Source organism: Piliocolobus tephrosceles, chromosome 9 (assembly GCF_002776525.5).
Source record: "Piliocolobus tephrosceles isolate RC106 chromosome 9, ASM277652v3, whole genome shotgun sequence".
NCBI lineage: Eukaryota > Metazoa > Chordata > Mammalia > Primates > Cercopithecidae > Piliocolobus > Piliocolobus tephrosceles.
In genome coordinates, this window is record NC_045442.1 from 20,401,960 (window position 1) to 20,419,387 (window position 17,428).

General features: G+C 37.6%; 1 pseudogene across 1 annotated transcript; it reads right to left on the reverse strand.

The window, feature by feature from the left end:
* Positions 1-270: 270 nt before the first annotated feature.
* Positions 271-1,010, reverse strand: LOC111538715 (annotated as a pseudogene). Its single transcript, XR_002730437.1, has one exon. The product of XR_002730437.1 is annotated as a translationally-controlled tumor protein pseudogene (transcript).
* Positions 1,011-17,428: the final 16,418 nt, after the last annotated feature.

Below are 17,428 nucleotides of genomic sequence, written 5' to 3' on the forward strand. Positions count from 1 at the left end.
GTGTTTGCTCCATATATGTGCATGCTCTGATGTTGGGTGCATGTATTTTTTTAATTTGTATATCTTCCTATTGAATTGACTTTTTTTATGTAATGATCTTTATCGTTTTTTGTATTTTTTAACATAAAGTCTGCTTTGTCTAAAAGTCACCATCCCTGCTGTCTTTTGCTTACCATTTGCATTAAATCATATTTTTTTCATCTCTTTACTTTCAGCCTATGTTTGTACTTAAATCTAGAGTCAGCCTCTTGTAGACAGCATATTGTTGTGTTTTTTTTTTTTTTTGAGTTTAAGTGCATTTTATTTTTAGACAACCTACATGACATGTTTTTCTTAAAAACAATGCCTCCACTCCAAATAAATCACAGTCAAAATAAATAAAGAGCTCAAGATGACATCAGTCCCATTTGTCTTAAGTCCTGGTGTTGTGTGGATGACAAGCAGAAGCCAGTTATGATGACAGGTGATAGGTCCAAAGTAATTGCCAAATTTGTTAACATTTTTCCATTTCTAAACCATCCTTAAAGAAAATCATATATGGGGTCACACCATCCTCACGGTAGTCCAATAGAGCAACCATGCCATCTGGATTCATGTTTTCACTAATAAAGAACTGGTAGTTTTTGAAATTAGCAAGGATGTGCTTGATTTGTTCTGCAGCCTGTCATAAAAGGTTTTACTCTTTCTGGTCTCTGTTCTTGAAGTTTACCTTTGATTGATTTCATGTAATCTTTGATGTACTTCTTGTAGGCTTCTTTTATAAAACTTGTTTCCTGCAGATGATGGTTCATGACAATATCAACACCAGTGATTACTGTGCTTCCGGTACCTTCGCCCTCGGGGCCTTCAGCGGAGGCATTTCCACCAATGAGCGAGTCAACAATGTTACCTCCTGTCCTACTGACCATTTTCCCCTCCACGTCCAGGCACAGCCCGTCCACAATCTCCCGAATCTTGTAGATGTTGCAGAACATCTCATCATGGCTGATGAGGTCCCAGTAGACAATCATGATGGCGACTGAAGGGAGACGATGGCTGCGCAGTGCAGCCTGAGCCGCACACAGTGGGAGTGGGGAGCGGGCGCAAAAGTGATCTTATTTATTTATTCAGCCACTTTATATCTTTTGACTGATGAGTTTAATTCATTAACATTTAAAGTAATTATCAATAGGTAAACACTAATCATTGCCATTTTGTTAGTTGTTTTCTGTTTTGCTGTTCTTTTGTTCCACTTTTCCTCTCTTGCTATCTTCCTTTGTGATTTGAAGATTTTTGTAGTGATATACTTTGATTCGTTTCTCTTTATCTTATTTGTACCTACTGTAGGTTTTTTTCTTTGTGTTTTTCATGAGGCTTAACTAAAACTTCTTATAGTTATAACAGTTTAAGTTTTAATAACAACCTAACTCAAATCACTTATAAAAACTATATTTTCCCTCCTCTACAAACACACTTTATGTTACTGATGTCAAAATTTACCTCTTTTTGTATTGTGTACCCACTAACACATTTTTGTGATTATAATTATTAATACATTTGTCTTTTAACATTTCCACAAAGGTGAAAAGTAATTTATGCATCATTGTCACAGTATTACATTGTTTTGGTTTTGTCTATATATTTACCTTTACCACTAAGATTTACATTATCATATGCTTTTATGTTGCTATTTAGTATCATTTTGTTTCAATTTGAAAAGCTCCCTTCAGTACTTCTTGTAAGGCAGGTCTAGTAGTGATAACCTTCAGTTTTGTTTGTCTGGGAAAGTCTTTATCTCTTCTTCATTTGTAGAGAATAGTTTTGCTGGGTTTAGTATTCTTGGTTGGCAGTTTATTTCTTTCAGCTTTTGAATATATCATCCCATTCTTTATTATCCTGCAAAGTTTCTGCTGAAAAATATGCTGATAGTGTTACGGGTGGGATTCCCTGAAGGTAACATGTTGCTTTTCGCTTGCTGCCTTCCAAATTATTTCTTTGTCTTTTGCTTTTGATACTTTTTAAATTTTTATTTTTATAAGTATACAGTAGATGTATATATTTATGGGTTACATGAGATATTTTGATACAAGCATGCAATGTATAATAATCACATCAGAATAAATTGGGTATCCACCCCTCAAGCATTTCTCCTTTATTACAAACAATCTAATTATGTTCTTTATTTTAAGATGTACAATTAAATTATTTTTCACCTTAATCACCCTGTTGTGCTAGCAAATACTAGGTCTTATTCATTCTTTCTATTTTTTCTACCTATTAACCATCCCCACTCCACCCCATAATCCCCAACACACACTATACTTCCCAGCCCCTGGTAACTATTCTTCTACTTTGTATTCCTATGAATTAAATTTTTTTCATTTTTTAGTCCCCACATTATGCGAGAACATGCAAAAATTGTCTTTCTGTGGCTGACTTATTTCACTAAATATAATGACCTCCAGTTCAATCTCATTCTTTTTAATGGCTGAATAATACCCTGTTGTATATACATACCATTTTGTTTTATCCATTCATCTGTTAATGGACAGTTATGTCGCTTCCAAATCTTGGCTATTATGAATAGTGCTACTAAACAGAAGAATGTAGATATCTCTTTGATATACTGATTTCCTTTCTTTTAACTATATACCTAGGAATGGGATTGCTGGATGGTATGGTACGTCTATTTTCAGTTATTTCACCTCCAAACTGTTCTCCATAAAGGTTGTACTAATTTACATTCCCACCAACAGTGTACAAGGGTTCCCTTTTCTCCACATCCTTGCCAGCATTTGTTACAGCCTGTCTTTTGAATAAAAGTCATTGTAAGTGGGGCGAAATGATATTCATTGTAGTTTTGATTTGCATTTCTCTGATGATCAATGATGTTGAGTACCTTTTTATATACCTGTTTGCCATTTGTATGTCTTCTTTTGAGAAATGTTTATTCAGATATTTTCCCATTTTCAATTCAGATTATTAATTTTTTTCCTACAGAGCTGTTTGAGCTCCTTATATATTGTGGTTATGAATCCCTTATCAGATGGGTAGTTTGAAAACAGTTTCTCCCATTCTGTGGGTAGTTACTTTACTTCGTGGATTGTTTCCTTTGCTGTGCAACAGGTTTTTAGCTTGCCATGATTCTATTTGTCCATTTTTGCTTTGGTTCCCTATGCTTGTGGGGTATTAAGAAATCTTTGCTCATTCCAATGTCCTGGAGAGTCTCCCCAGTGTCTTCTTTTAGTGGTTTCATAGTTTGAGGCCTTAGATTTAACTCTTTAATCCATTTTGGTTCAATTTTTTGTATGATGAGAGATAGGGGACTAGTTTCAGTCTTCTGCATATGGATATCCAGTTTTCCCAGCACCATGTATTGAAGAGATTATTCTTTCTCCAATGTATGTTGTTGGCATCTTTGTCAAAAATTAGTTCACTGTAGATGTATGGACTTATTTCTGGGTTCTCTGTTTTGTTCCATTGGTCTATGTGTCTCTTTTTATTTCAGTATCATGCTGTTTTTGCTACCATAACTCTGTAGTATAATTTGAATTCAGGTAATGTGAGCCATCCAATTTTGTTCTTTGTGCTCGGGATAGCTTTGACTATTCTGGTTCCATATAAATTTTAGCCTTACTTTTTCCATTTCTGTGAAAAATGTCATTGATATTTTGATAGGAATTGCATTAAATGTGCAGATTGCTGGGTAGTATGGACATTTTAACAATATTGATTCTTCCAATCCATGAACATCAGATGTCTTTCCATTTTTGTGTGTGTCCTCTTCAATTTCTTGCATCAATGTTTCATAGTTTCATGGTAGATATATTTCACTTCTTTGGTTACTTATAGGTATTTTATTTGTAGCTATTGTAAATTGGATTACTTACTTGATTTTTCTGATTGTTCACTGCTGGCACATACATTTTATTAATTTTTGTACATTGATTTTGTATCCTCCAACTTTACTAAATTTATCAGTTCGAATAGTTTTTTTTGGCAGAATCTAGGTTTTTCCAAACATAAGATCATCTATGAACAAGATCTGTAAACAAAGAAAATTTGCCTTCTTCCTTTTCAATTTGTATGCCCTTTATTTCTTTCTGTTGTCTGATTTCTCTAGCTAGAATTTCCAGTACTATGTTAAATAACAGTGGTGAACTTGGACATCTTTGTTGTGCTCCAGATCTTAGAGGTAAGGCTTTCAGTATTTCCCCATTTGTTATGATACTAGCTGTTGGTCTGTCCTATATGGCTTTTATTATGTTGAGGCATGTTCCTTCTGTCACCATTTTTTGAGCAATTTTATCATGAAAGGATGTTTAATTTTATCAAATGCTTTTTCAGTATCAACTAAAATAATCATATGGTTTTGTCCTTCATTCTGTTGATATGATGTATCCCATTGATTGATTTGCATGTTAAACCATCCTTGCATCCCTGGAATAAATCCTACTTGGTCATGATAGATGATTTTTTAATGTGTTGTTGAATTTGGTTTGCTAGTATTTTGTTGAGGATTTGTGCATCAATATTCCTCAACAATATTGGCATATAGTTTTCTTTTTTTATGTGTTTTTGTCTGATTTTGGTAACAGGGTAATACTGACCTTGAGAACGAATGTGGAAGTATTTCCCTCCTCTATTTTTTGGAACAGTTTGAATAGGGTTGGTATTAATTCTTTAAATGTTTGGTAGAATTCAGCAGTGAAGCCACTGGGACCTGGGCTTTTCTTTGCTAGGAGACTTTATTATGGCTTTGATCTCATTACTTGTTATTGGACTGTTCAGGTTTTGGGTTTCTTTATAGGTCAATCTTGGTAAGGCTGTATGTATCTAGAAATTTATCCCTTTCTTCTAGGTTTTCCAATTTATTGGCATACAGTTGCTCAAAGTAGCCACTAATGATCCTTTAAATTTCTACAGTATCGGTTGTAATTTCTCCTTTTTAATCTCTAATTTATTTGGGTCTTATTTTTTTCATAGTCTGGCTAAAGATTTGTCAATTTTGTTTCTCTTTTCAAAAAAGATAAATGTATCATGTTCTTCATTTCAATTTCACTGACTTCTGCTCAGATCTTTCTTTTTCTTCTTCCACTAATTTTGGGTTTGATTTGCTCTTGCTTTTCTAGCTCTTTAAGATGCATCATCAGGTTATTTATTTGAAATTTTTCTTCTTTTTTGATGTAGGTGCTTAAAGCTATATACTTCCCTGTTAGTACTGCTTTCACTGTATCCCATAGGTTTTCACATGTTGTATTTCCATTATCATTTGTTTCAAGAAATTTTCAAATTTTCTTCTTAATCAGTTCATTGACCCACTGGTCATTCAGGAGCATATTGTTTAATTTCCATGTGTTTGTATAGATACCAGCGTTCCTCCTGTTATTGATTTCTAGTTTTATTCCATGGTGGCCGGAGAAAATGCTTGATATCATTTCAACTTTTTGAATGTTTTCAGATTTGCTTTGTGACCTAATGTGGTCTATCCTTGAGAATAATCCATATGCTGAGGAAAAGAGTGTGTATTTTGCAGCCACTGAATGAAATATCTGTAAATATCTATTAGGTCCATTTGTTCTATAGGGCAGATTAACTCTGATGTTTCTTTATTGATTTTCTCTCTTGAAGATCTGTCTAGTGCTGAAAGTGTGTATTGAAGTCTCCAGCTATTATTGTATTAGGGTCTTTCTCTCTTTTTAGCTCTAAAAATACTTGCCTTATATATCAGGGTGCTCCAGTATTGGGTGCATATATATTTAAGATTGTTATATTCTCTTGCCTAATTGACCCCTTTATCATTATATAGTGACCTTGTCTCTTCTTATAGTTTTTGTCTTTAAATCTATTTTGTCTGATATAAGTATTGCTACTCCTGCTCTTTTTTGGTTTCCATTGGCATAGAATATCTTTTTTTCATCCCTTTATTTTCAGACTATGTGTCTCTTTATATGTGAGGTGTGTTTCTTGTAGGTCACAGGTTATTGGGTCTTGGAGTTTAGTCCATTTCCATTCAGTGTTACTCTTGATAAGTAATGACTTATTCCTATCACTTTGTTCTTTGTTTTCTGGTTGTTTTGTGACATTCTCTTCCTTCTTTCCTTCCTTCCTGTCTTCTTTTTAGTGAAGATGATTTTCTGTGGTGGTATGATTTAATTTTTTTGTGTGTGTATCCATTGTATGTTTTTTTATTTTGATTAGCATGAGGCTTGGATTATAACCCATTATTTTAAGCTGATAATAACATGGCTTGCATAAACAAATAAGCTAACTAATAAGCAAAAAGAAAATTAATGAAAACTCTATGACTTAACTTCTTCCCCCACTTTTTAACTTTTTGTGTTTCTATTTATATCTTGTTGTATTATGTCTCAAAAAGTTTTTGTAGTTATTTTTTGTTGGTTCATTATTTAGTGTTTCTACTGAAGATAAGGGTAGTTTACACAGTGTTATAATAGTCTGTGTTTACAGTTTTACAGTGTAATAATAGTGTTACAGTATTATAATAGTCTATGTTTTCCTGTGTACTTAGTACCATCAGGAAGTTTTGTATCTTCAGATGATTTCTTATTGCTCATCAACATCCTCTAGTTTCTGATTGAAGTACTCCCTTTAGCATTTCTTAGAGGGTGGGTCTGGTGTTTATGAAATCCCTCAGTTTTTGCTTGTCTGGGAAAGTATTTATTTCTTCTTCATATTTAAAGGATATTTTTGCCAGATATACTATTCTAGGGTAGAATTTTTTTTCCCTTCAGCACTTTAAATATGTCATGCCACCCTCTCCTGGCCTGTAAGGTTTCCACTGAAAAGTCTGCTGCTAGACATATTGGAGCTCCATTTTATGTTGTTTCTTTTTTCTTGCTGCTTTCAAGATCCTTTCTTTATCTTTGACCTTTGGCAGTTTAATTATTAAATGCCTTCTTTGAGTTAAATCTGCTCAGTGTTCTATAATCTTCTTGTACTTGAATGTTAATATCTTTCTCTAGGTTTGGGAAGTTACCTGTTAACTTCTACCCCTATCTCTTTTTCTACCTCCTCTTTTAGGCCAATAAGGCCAAAGATTTGCCACTTTGAGGCTATTTTCTAGATCTTGTAGGCTTCTTTTTTTTTTTTTTTATTCTTTTTTCTTTTGTCTCTTCTGTGTGTTTTCAACTAGCCTGTCTTCAAGCTCACTGATTCTTTCTTCTGCTTGATCACTCCTGCTATTAAGAGACTTTCATGCATTCTTCAGCATGTAAATTGCATTTTTAACTCCAGAATTCCTGCTTCTTTTAAATTATTTTAATCTTTTTGTTAAATTTATCTGATAGAATTCTGAATTCTTTCCCTGTGTTATCTTGAATTTCTTTGAGTTTCCTCAAAACAGCTATTTTGTATTATCTGTCTGAAAGGTCACATATCTCTGTTTCTCCAGGATTGGTCCCTGGTGCCTTATTTAGTTCATTTAGTTCATTTGGTGAGGTCAAGACCTGGATGGTCTTGATGTTTGTGGAAGTTTGTCAGTGTCTGAGCATTGAAGAGTTAGGTATTATTGTATTCTTTGATGTCTGGGCTTGTTTGTACCTGCCTTCCATTCCAGGAAGGCTTTCCAGGTATTCAAAAGGACTTGGGTTGTGATCTAAGCCATATCTACATTAGGGAGTACCCCAGTGCACTAACACTGTGGTAGAGGTACTGCCTTGGTGGTCTTGGATAAGATCCGGACGAATTATCTGGATTACCAGGCAGAAACTCTTGTTCTCTGCCCTTACTTTCTCCCAAACAAACGGAGTGTCTCTGTGTGTGTGTGTGTGTGTGTGTTGAACTGACTGGAGCTGGGGGTGGGGTAACATAAGCACCCCTGTGGCCACCACCACTGGGACTGAGCTGGGTCACATCTGAAGCCAGAACAGCACTGGGCCTCACCCAGGGCCTGCTGTAACCACTACTATGCTACGGCCTATGTTTGCTCAAGGCCCTAGGGCTCTGCAATCAGCAGGTGGCAAAGCAAGCCCAGCTTGTGTCTTTCCCTTCAGGGCAGTGAGATCTCCCAGGCCCCAGGCAAGTCTAGAGATGCCATCTAGGGGCCAGGGACTGGAGTCAAAAATCTTAGAAATCTGGTGTTCTATTCTACTGTGGCTAAGCTGCACTCAAACCACATCACAGAGTCCTTCCCATTTTTCCCTCCCATTTCCACAGGCATAGGAGCCTCACCCCATGGCCACCACTACCACAAGGCCCATGAGGAGTACTGCCAGGCTAACATCAATGCTCACTTAAGGCCCAAGATCTCTCCAGTCAACTTGTGGTGAAGGCTGCCAGGCCTGGGATTCACCCTTCATGGCAATGGGCTCCCCTCTGGCCCAGGGCAGGTCTAGAAATGCTATCCAAGAACCAAGGCCTAGCACCAAGGACCCCAAGAGCCCACTTGGTGCTCTATCCCACTGTGGCCGAGCTGTTACCTAAGGTGCAAGCAAAGTACCCTTTACTTTTCCCTCTGCTTTTCTCAAGCAGAAGAAGTCTTCCCCAATAGCCACCACATCTGGGAATATGCTGGTTCTCACCTGAGGCCAGTACATCTCTGAGTCTCACCCAAGGCCTGCAGTACAACCTGGGTATCACTGTTAGTTCTTCAGGGTCCAAGAGCTCTTCGGTCAGTAGCTGATGGGTCCTGCCTATATTGTGTCCTTCCCTTCCAGAGAGCGGGTTCCCTTCTGGCCCAGGATATGTCTAGAAATGTCATCGAGAAGCTAGGACGTGGCATGGGAGTCTTACGACCCTTACCAATGCCCTGTCCTGCTGTGGCTGAGCTGGTATCCAAGATGCAAGACAAAATCCTTTTTACTCTTCCCTTTCTTCTCAAGCAGAAGGAAGGGGTCTCCTTTGGAATCATGAGCTGTGCTGCCTGGGGTTCAGGATGGGGTAGGGCAAGTGCTCCCTTAGTCTCCCTGACTGGTGTCTCAGTAGGTCACAAGACCCCCTGTCTACTGGCTCTGAGCCCAGCTTAGCACTAGGACTTGCCTAGGAATTGCAGGTTTTGTGGCCTAGACTGTCCCTTAAGTTCACTTAGGGCCTCAGAGCACTCCAGCTCACAGTGGTGAGGCTTGCTGGAACCCAAACTCCAACCACTAAGAAGGGTAATTCTCCTCTGGCTAGGGCTGATCTCTATACTCCCTCCACAGGCAGGCTTCAGCTGAGTTCATCCCAGTTCTACTTTCCCCTGTGACAGGACATCACTGAGTTCAATGCAAAACCTCACAATCACTGCACTCTCTCTCTCCCAAGTGCACAGACTCCCTCTCCACACCACTTGACTACTGCCAGGGAATGTGGGAGGCATAGAATAATCAATTCAAGACTGTCTTTCCTACCCTCTTTAGTGCCTCTTTAAGTGATATAAAGTCAAAACGAGGCACTGTGAGTGCTTATCTGATTTTTGGTTTCTATGAAGATGCTCCCTTTGTGTAGATAGTTGTCAAATTTGATGTTCCTGGAGAGGGATGTTCAGAAGAGCCCTCTATTCAGCCATCTTGTTCCCACTCCTCAAATTTTGACAATTGTAATGTGTCTCAGTATAAACCTTATTATTTATATTATATTATTACTTATATTATAAAACTTATTTGAGGTCCTTTGTGATTCATGAATCTGGATGTCCATTTTCTTCCCCAGATTTAGAATGTTTTCAACCGTTTTTTCTTTTTCTTTTTCTTTTTTTTTTTTTTTGAAATGGAGTCTTGCTCTGTCACCCAGGCTGGAGTGCAGTGGTGGGATCTCGGCTCACTGCAAGTTCCGCCTCCCAGGTTCACGCCATTCTCCTGCCTCAGCCTCCCGAGTAGCTGGGACTACAGGTGCCCGCCACCACGCCCAGCTAATTTTTTTGATTTTTAGTAGAGATGGGGTTTCACCGTATTAGCCAGGATGGTCTTGATCTCCTGACCTCATGATCTGCCCACCTCAGTCTCCCAAAGTGTTGGGATTACAGGCATGAACCACTGCACCCGGCCTCAGCCATTATTTCTTTAAGTAATATTATAATATTTCTGTCCCTTTCTCTTTCTCTTCTCTTTCTGGAACACAGATAATGTGTATATTGGTTCACTTAATGGTGTCCCAAAGCAAAATTACACGAGTTTTCTTTGCTTTTTCATTCCTCTTTTTGTTCCTCTGAATAATTTCAAATTTCCCATCACAAAGTTCACTGATTCTTTCTTCTCTCTGATCAATTCCACTGTTGAAAATCGCTATTGAAATTTTCAGTTTATTCACTGCATTCTTTGGCTCCAGAATTTGTTTAGTTCTTTTTTATGGTTTCTGTTTTTCTTGTTGACTTCTCGTTTTGTCCATGTATAGTTTTCCTAATTTCATTTAGTTCACTATCTGTACTCTCTTGTAGCACACTGAATTTCTTCAAGACAATTATTTTGATTCTTTTTAAAGCAATTTATAGATCTCCATTTCTTTAGGATTAGTCACTGAAGTTTTATTTTGTTCTTTTGGTGATGTCATGCAAGAAAACCTTGCATTGCTTTCCGCACATTTGAAGAAGCAGTCACCTCTCCCAGTCTTTACAGACTGGCTTCAGCAGGGAATGCCCGTCACTAGTCAGCCTGGTCAGAGATTCTAGGCAGGCCAGCTCAAGGAGTCAGTGGGCGGGCTTGCTGGCAGGGTCTCAAGTTGGCAAGCCTCCTGTTTTGGTCTGTGAGAAACCCTGCTACTGAGGACCACAGGCCAGCTCTTGAAATCCATATGCTGGTTGTTGCGAGAGTCCCTGCCCTTTTTTTGTTGTTACTAGATACCCCAAAGAAATCTAGCCACACTGGTTTCCTCAGTGATCTTTCTGGCTGAGGCACAACTAAAGCAAGCCTACCAGGTAGCATGAAACAAGGCTGTGGAAATCAGACCTCACTTTACTCTTCTTTTCCCCCACTGGAGAACTTGTGGACTGAAGGGATCTCTTGCTGTGCTATGCTTGCTTGGGAAAGGGGTGATACAGGTAAAAGTGAAACTGTTCTTGCCCTTTTCAGTGCATCTGTTCTCATTTCTGTGCTCCACCATCATGCTAGAACTTCCAAAGTGGATTCTTGAGCTCTCACAGAGAAACTTGTTCATGAATGCTTGGTAAATCTGAGTTTCCATGGGGAAAATGAGGCTGGGACTACCTATCATACCATCTTGTTGACATCATTATCTGGTGGCCATAGAAAATCTGAATAGTCCCACATCTATAAAATAATTTTAAGGCATTAAGAAAACAAAAGCAAAAGTTTTTCCCATAAGAACAAAACAAAAATGCCTCTAGGCCCAGATTGTTTTAGAATGAAGCCTATCAGACATTTAGAGAAGAAACAATATTGACCTCACACAGAGTTGTTCAGTTAGTAGAGGAGAAGGGAACACCTCCCAATTAATTTTATGAGGGCAACATTACCTTGATACTTAAAAAGCACATTAAGAATAAAAATGCAATTTCAAACCAATATCCCTCATGAAAAAAGATATCAAAAATCTTTAACAAAACATTAGCAAATTGGTTTCTTTCCCCCCAGGAATGCAGGTTTATTAAGTGTTCATATATCAATGCGTGTTTCTGGGCTATCTTGTCCTTAGTCAGTTTGCCTATCTCTACATCAATACTGTCTTAATAGCAGCCATATTATTTTTTGACTTCAATACAGTTCTTTTCTAAGTCTTCTCACTGCTTCAGTCTTCTCCCTCCCTCCCCAGCCAATTTATTGTCTCCAGGGAGACCAGAGTGAACCATGGCCTTATAAAAAGTATAAATATCTGGCAAAGCAAATTATGAATTATGTCCCCTTCTTCAGGAACACTGTAGCTACTCTTGGCCTTTTATTTTCTCATATAAATTTTAGAATAAGATTGCCAAGTTCCGCGGGGGGGGGGGGGGGGGGGGGGAGCCCTGCTTGGATTTTTATCGGATTTGTATTTAGCATATAGATCAACTTGGAAAGAAATGTCATTTGTACAAAATTGAGCCTTTCTAGCCACAAATATGACATATATCTCCATTTATTTAGACTTTAATATCTCTGGATACAATTTATTTTTTTCTTCTTAAATTTCTTGTTAACATTTGTTAGATTTTTTCCAGTACTATGTAGATAGATATAATAAACAGATATAGATGATAGGGATTAGATAGATTGATAGACCTTTTATTGGTATTGTAGATATCCGTATCTGTCAGTGCCCAATTAGGTAAACAGAAATAATTCTAGAGTTCAAGCTAAGTGAGATTCAATAACAGGACTTCAATGGTTACAATACTGTTAAAGGGGCTAGAGAACTCAGAGAAAGAAGGTGTCACCCAGAGCTTAGGACATTGGTCATCCCTAGAATTCACAAACCTATACCCATACCCCACCTTACCTCTTCCCTGAGCTGCTAGAGCTACCATTGCTGCCATATGGTGGGAATCACCTTCATTCCACTGCTGCCAATGCTGTTAGAGCTTTTGGCACTGATGCTGCTAGACATCACTACCTCTGAACAGGAGCCACATCCACTGAATGTCAATTGCTGGAGTACATAGTTGCCTGTGTACCCACTCTTGATGGAGTCAAGGTAGAATAATTCTCCTTAACTTCCACCATTCAATGTCTCACAAGTGTTTCCTGTTAGCAGAACTTAACCAGAGTCCAGCTAGCAGGAAAGTTTGAGAAATGTAGTTTTCAGGCTTCTAGTCCTGTAAGAAACAGAAGAGTTTATGGAAGGGCAGGAATGCGGCTAAGTAACAATTAGCAATATTTAGCAAAGTGGCTTCTATTACATTTTCTTAGTAATTCATTTTTAATATGAGGTGAAAATTATTATCATCTATTTTTTGAGACAGGATCTCACCCTGTTGCCCAGGCTAGAGAGCAGTTATGCAATCACAGCTCACCACATTCTCTGCCTCCCAGGCTCAAGCAATCCTCCCACTTCAACTTCCAGAGTAGCTGAGACCACAGGTGCATGCCACCACACCTGGCTAATTTTTCTTTCTTTTCTTTTCTTTTCTTTTTTTTTTTTTTTTTTTTGTAGAGACAGGATTTCACCATGTTGCCCAGGTTGGTCTCAAACTCCTGAACTCAAGTGATCCACCTACCTCAGCTTCCCAAAGTGCTGGGATCACCATGTCTGTCAGAAAATTAAATGTTTATCAATATTTGAGGAAAGCATTAAAGGGAGAGAAAAGGACCAAATAAATAACAGAAAAAAAAAATTCTAAGGCAAATGTGGTAATGCAGGATACAGAAGAAAAGTTATTTTTTTCATAGTGTTTCAAGAAGCCCCTGCACCCACATGTACAAAAAAAATGAGGAAAGGAAAATATCAGGTAAGAAAGATCTCCTAGAAAGTAAAAATATAATTGTTGATATTAAAATATCAATAAGAATATTGGGAGCTTAAAAATGAGAAATTCAGACAGAAAATAAAACAAAAAAATTATTTATTATAAATAAATACAAGAGATAAGATAATAGACTTAAATGAAAAAATTATCTTTTTAACCTTAGACTAAAAGGAATTATGGAAAGAGAGAATGGAGAAAATGGAAGGAAAAAGTTATCAAACAATATAGGAGATTTTCAAAAATTGAGGTACACAAGATTATAAGAGTGCAATAAATGAAAAAAATAACACCATAACAAATGAACATAAAATTTCAGAAGATTAAGAATAAATAACAGATCCTTAAAGTAATCTCAGAAGAGCAAAAGTTTGCCTACGGTGGAGGCAGAATCAGATCGAGATCATATTTCTCAGCAGCACACGGGATACCAGAGGAAAATGGGAAAGTGCCTTTGATTTTATTTTCTTCATATAATTTTGTACTCAGCAAATCTGGGTAAAGGGTAGGATAAAGACATTTTCAGACATACGAGGACTTACAATTTCTACCTCACTTGCATTCCTTCTTTGAAAGTTACTTGAGGTCATGTTCTAACAAAACAAGAGAATAATAAGGAAGAAGAGAATATAAAATCCAGAAAAGAGTATAACTAACCATATACGGCAATCAGTGTAAGTGCCAGAATAACAGTTATACTTCAACCTTACAGAGATAAATAGCTCATAGAGGACCCTAGGAGAGATACAGCTGAGAAAAGAAGGGGGAGGGAAGAATTTGGAAGATATTAAGATCGTGAATTTAAAAACAACTAAAGAAAAAAAGAAATGCCATTAGAAATGCTTCAATCTGAGCAAAAACTTCACAGCAGAAATATAAATGGTTAAAGGAAAACATTTTTAAAACGGTAGTCAACTTCACTAGTAATACTATTAAACTATTAATGTATAGATTTTAGATCATCAATTTGATAAAAATTAAAGATTAGTTACATTTGTGCCAATATAAATGCAATTAAATGGGCACTCCTATGTTATTAGTGTCTCTTTGAAAGGCAATTTGGCAATAATTATCAAAAATTTTAAATTCAGATATTTTTTGGCCTAAAGAGCCACTTTTCTGGGAATTTATGATAAGGAAATACTTGCATGTATTCCAGGAGTATTCACTGTTTTATGATCTATAGTAGTAAAAATAAAAGTTGGGGCTGGGCATGGTGGTTTACACCTGTAATCCCAGCACTTTGGGAGGCTGAGGTGAGAGGATCCCTTGAACCTAGAAGTTCAAGGATACAGTGAAGTATGATCATGCTGCTGTATTCCAGTCTGGATGACAGAATGAGACCCTGTCTCTAAAAAAAAAAAAGAAAAAAAGTTGGTAACAACTTAAATGTCAATAAATAGGAAGTTGATGAATAGATGAATGGTACATCCAAACTGAGAAATGCCACGTAGCCATTTAAAAATATATGTACTGACATGAAAAATTCCAAGAAATAATGTTAAATGAAAAATAGGCTGCTGCTTTTAAAAAAGCAAAAACACATGGTTACATATGCTAATAAGGAGAAATAGGCTCTAGGGAGGGGAATAGAATTGGGAATAAGAAAAAAGTTGATGAGAACTTTAATATATTGCTCTAGATATTTTAAATTGAATATTTTCTAAGAGAATATATTTATGTTTAATTTTAAAATGAATAAACTCCAGAAAATAAAGTCAACACACTCTTAGGCTACCCACTAGAGAAGAGGGGTCTGCAGCAGAAGAGGTGATGGTCTTGGTCTATGCTGTGCATGCCAGCACAGTTTAACACTGAATTCTGAGCACCTACTCCAAGAAGGACACGCACAATTGAATCATCTCCCGAAGATAACAGGATGATGAAAGATCTGGAAAATGACAATAGCTGGGGATCCACTTTTAAATAATGAGAATGTTTAGCCAGGGAAAAAGAGTATCATTTAAAAGGACATGCTTTTTTTAAGGGACATGATAGCTCTCTTGAAATAAGAAATTGATTCTGTGTGGAATTGAACTAATGGGTGGAAGTTATAGAAAGAAAACTAGGTTCAGTAGATAAAAATTTTTTTTAAATATACATAGATTTGAAAGCAAGAACATTCTATTATCTAACAAATTGGCACAGATTTAAAGATTAAAATGATAGTATCTAGACATTGGGGGTGAAAATGGCTGCTTTCATTTATGGCTGTTTAATTGAGGCAGTCTTTCTGAAGAACAATTTAGCAGAATGTAACAAAAGTGTAAGTGCCTATTCCCTTTACATTGGTGATGCCAATTCTAGGAATTGATCTTAAAGAAATAATTAAAAGTGCATTCACAGATTTAAATGAAAGGTTGTTCATCACAGTATTATTGATAATGTAAAAAAAACTGGAAACAACCTTGGTGTCCAAAAATATACAAGCTTTGCTAGTTAGGTTATGATATAATCATTTGATGGAAGTTATGCAGTCATTAGACATTGTGTTCAGAAAAAATAAAATGTAATGGCCTAGATGTTTTTCAGGCTATTTTGCTAAGTGCAAAAAGTAATGTACAAAACAACACCTATGACATATTTCCAATTTTGCCTTTAAAGTAGCTACATATCCATAAAATGTTTGTACAATAATATAACTTTATTCATTCAGTGAATACATACTGAATGCCTACTATGTGCCAGGCATTATGCTAGATACTGGGAACATTGAGTACTAGGTAGTACCACTGCCAGATCCCTGCCCTTAAGATTCTTGAAGGTCAATGCTGGTTTCCCTGGGCTCAAGTCAATAGCCCACCTCCCTGAAGGTTTGAGTTTGCCAGCGTGAGTTCTTCAACTATTCTCCTTGCACAGAGATCTTTGTCTTAATAAACAGCATTTTGGCCAGGCGCGGTGGCTCAAGCCTGTAATCCCAACACTTTGGGAGGCCGAAACGGGCGGATCATGAGGTCAGGAGATCGAGACCATCCTGGCTAACACAGTGAAACCCCTTCTCTACTAAAAAATACAAAAAAAAAAAAAAAAAAAAAAAAAAAAACTAGCCGGGCGAGGCGGCAGGCGCCTATAGTCCCAGCTACTCGGGAGGCTGAGGCAGGAGAATGGCGTGAACCCAGGAGGCGGAGCTTGCAGTGAGCTGAGATCTGGCCACTGCACTCCAGCCTGGGCGACAGAGCGAGACTCCGTCTCGAAAAATAAATAAATAAATAAAATAAACAGCATTTTACATCTTTTAGGGAGCAGGAAGATAACCCACGTGGATGCCTATTTAAAAGATCATTTGGTGTAACCTTGGTCCAGAAGCCAGAACTCTCCAGACAGTAGCCCCAGTAGCACCCTCCCCTGTTTTCTCTTTCACATGGCTGTCAGGGTTATAAGACATCCAATGAGTGGATACATTTTCAAAAAAAAAAAACTACAGGGAGAGTTCCCTCAGCTCAGCCCCTCCTGAAGCAACCCACTCCACCATCATATGGCCCTGATTTGGTTTCAGTCTCTTTGTCTTCTTCAAACTTCATGTTGAATCTTAATCCCCTATGCAACCATATTGAGAGGTGTGGTCTTTGGGAGGTGATTGAGTCATGAGGGCTCCATCCCATGAGTAGAATTAGGTGACTTTATAAAAGCGCTTAACGGAAGAAGTTCGCCCTTCTTGCCCTTCCACCTTTTGCCATGGGAGAATATGGCATTCCTCCTTGGAAGCACAGAGCAACCCTCAGAAGACAACTGAACCTGCCAGCGCCTTGATCTTGCACTTCAGAACTGTGAGAAAACATATTTCTGTTCTTTATAAGTTACTCAGTCTGTGGTATTTTGTTACAGCAGCATAAATAAGACTAAGACAGGCTCTAATAGAGGAAATGCCTTCTTGGCTGTGGCTCTTCCATCCCCAAGAGTGTCAAGAATGACCTGAGCCCTTCACCACCACTCCTCTAGGTGCTTGAGATCAGCAGCCTGGCTCCTCTGGGTCTTCCCTCCACACAACCCTCCCAACCCTTTTCCTTCACGTTGCATGTTTCCAAACCCAAATCTCAAAGTTGTTTCTTTGAGAGCTTCATCTACTCAAAGTAAGATTTACGGCTCTTTCCCAAAGTCTCTCTTCAACCTAATGTC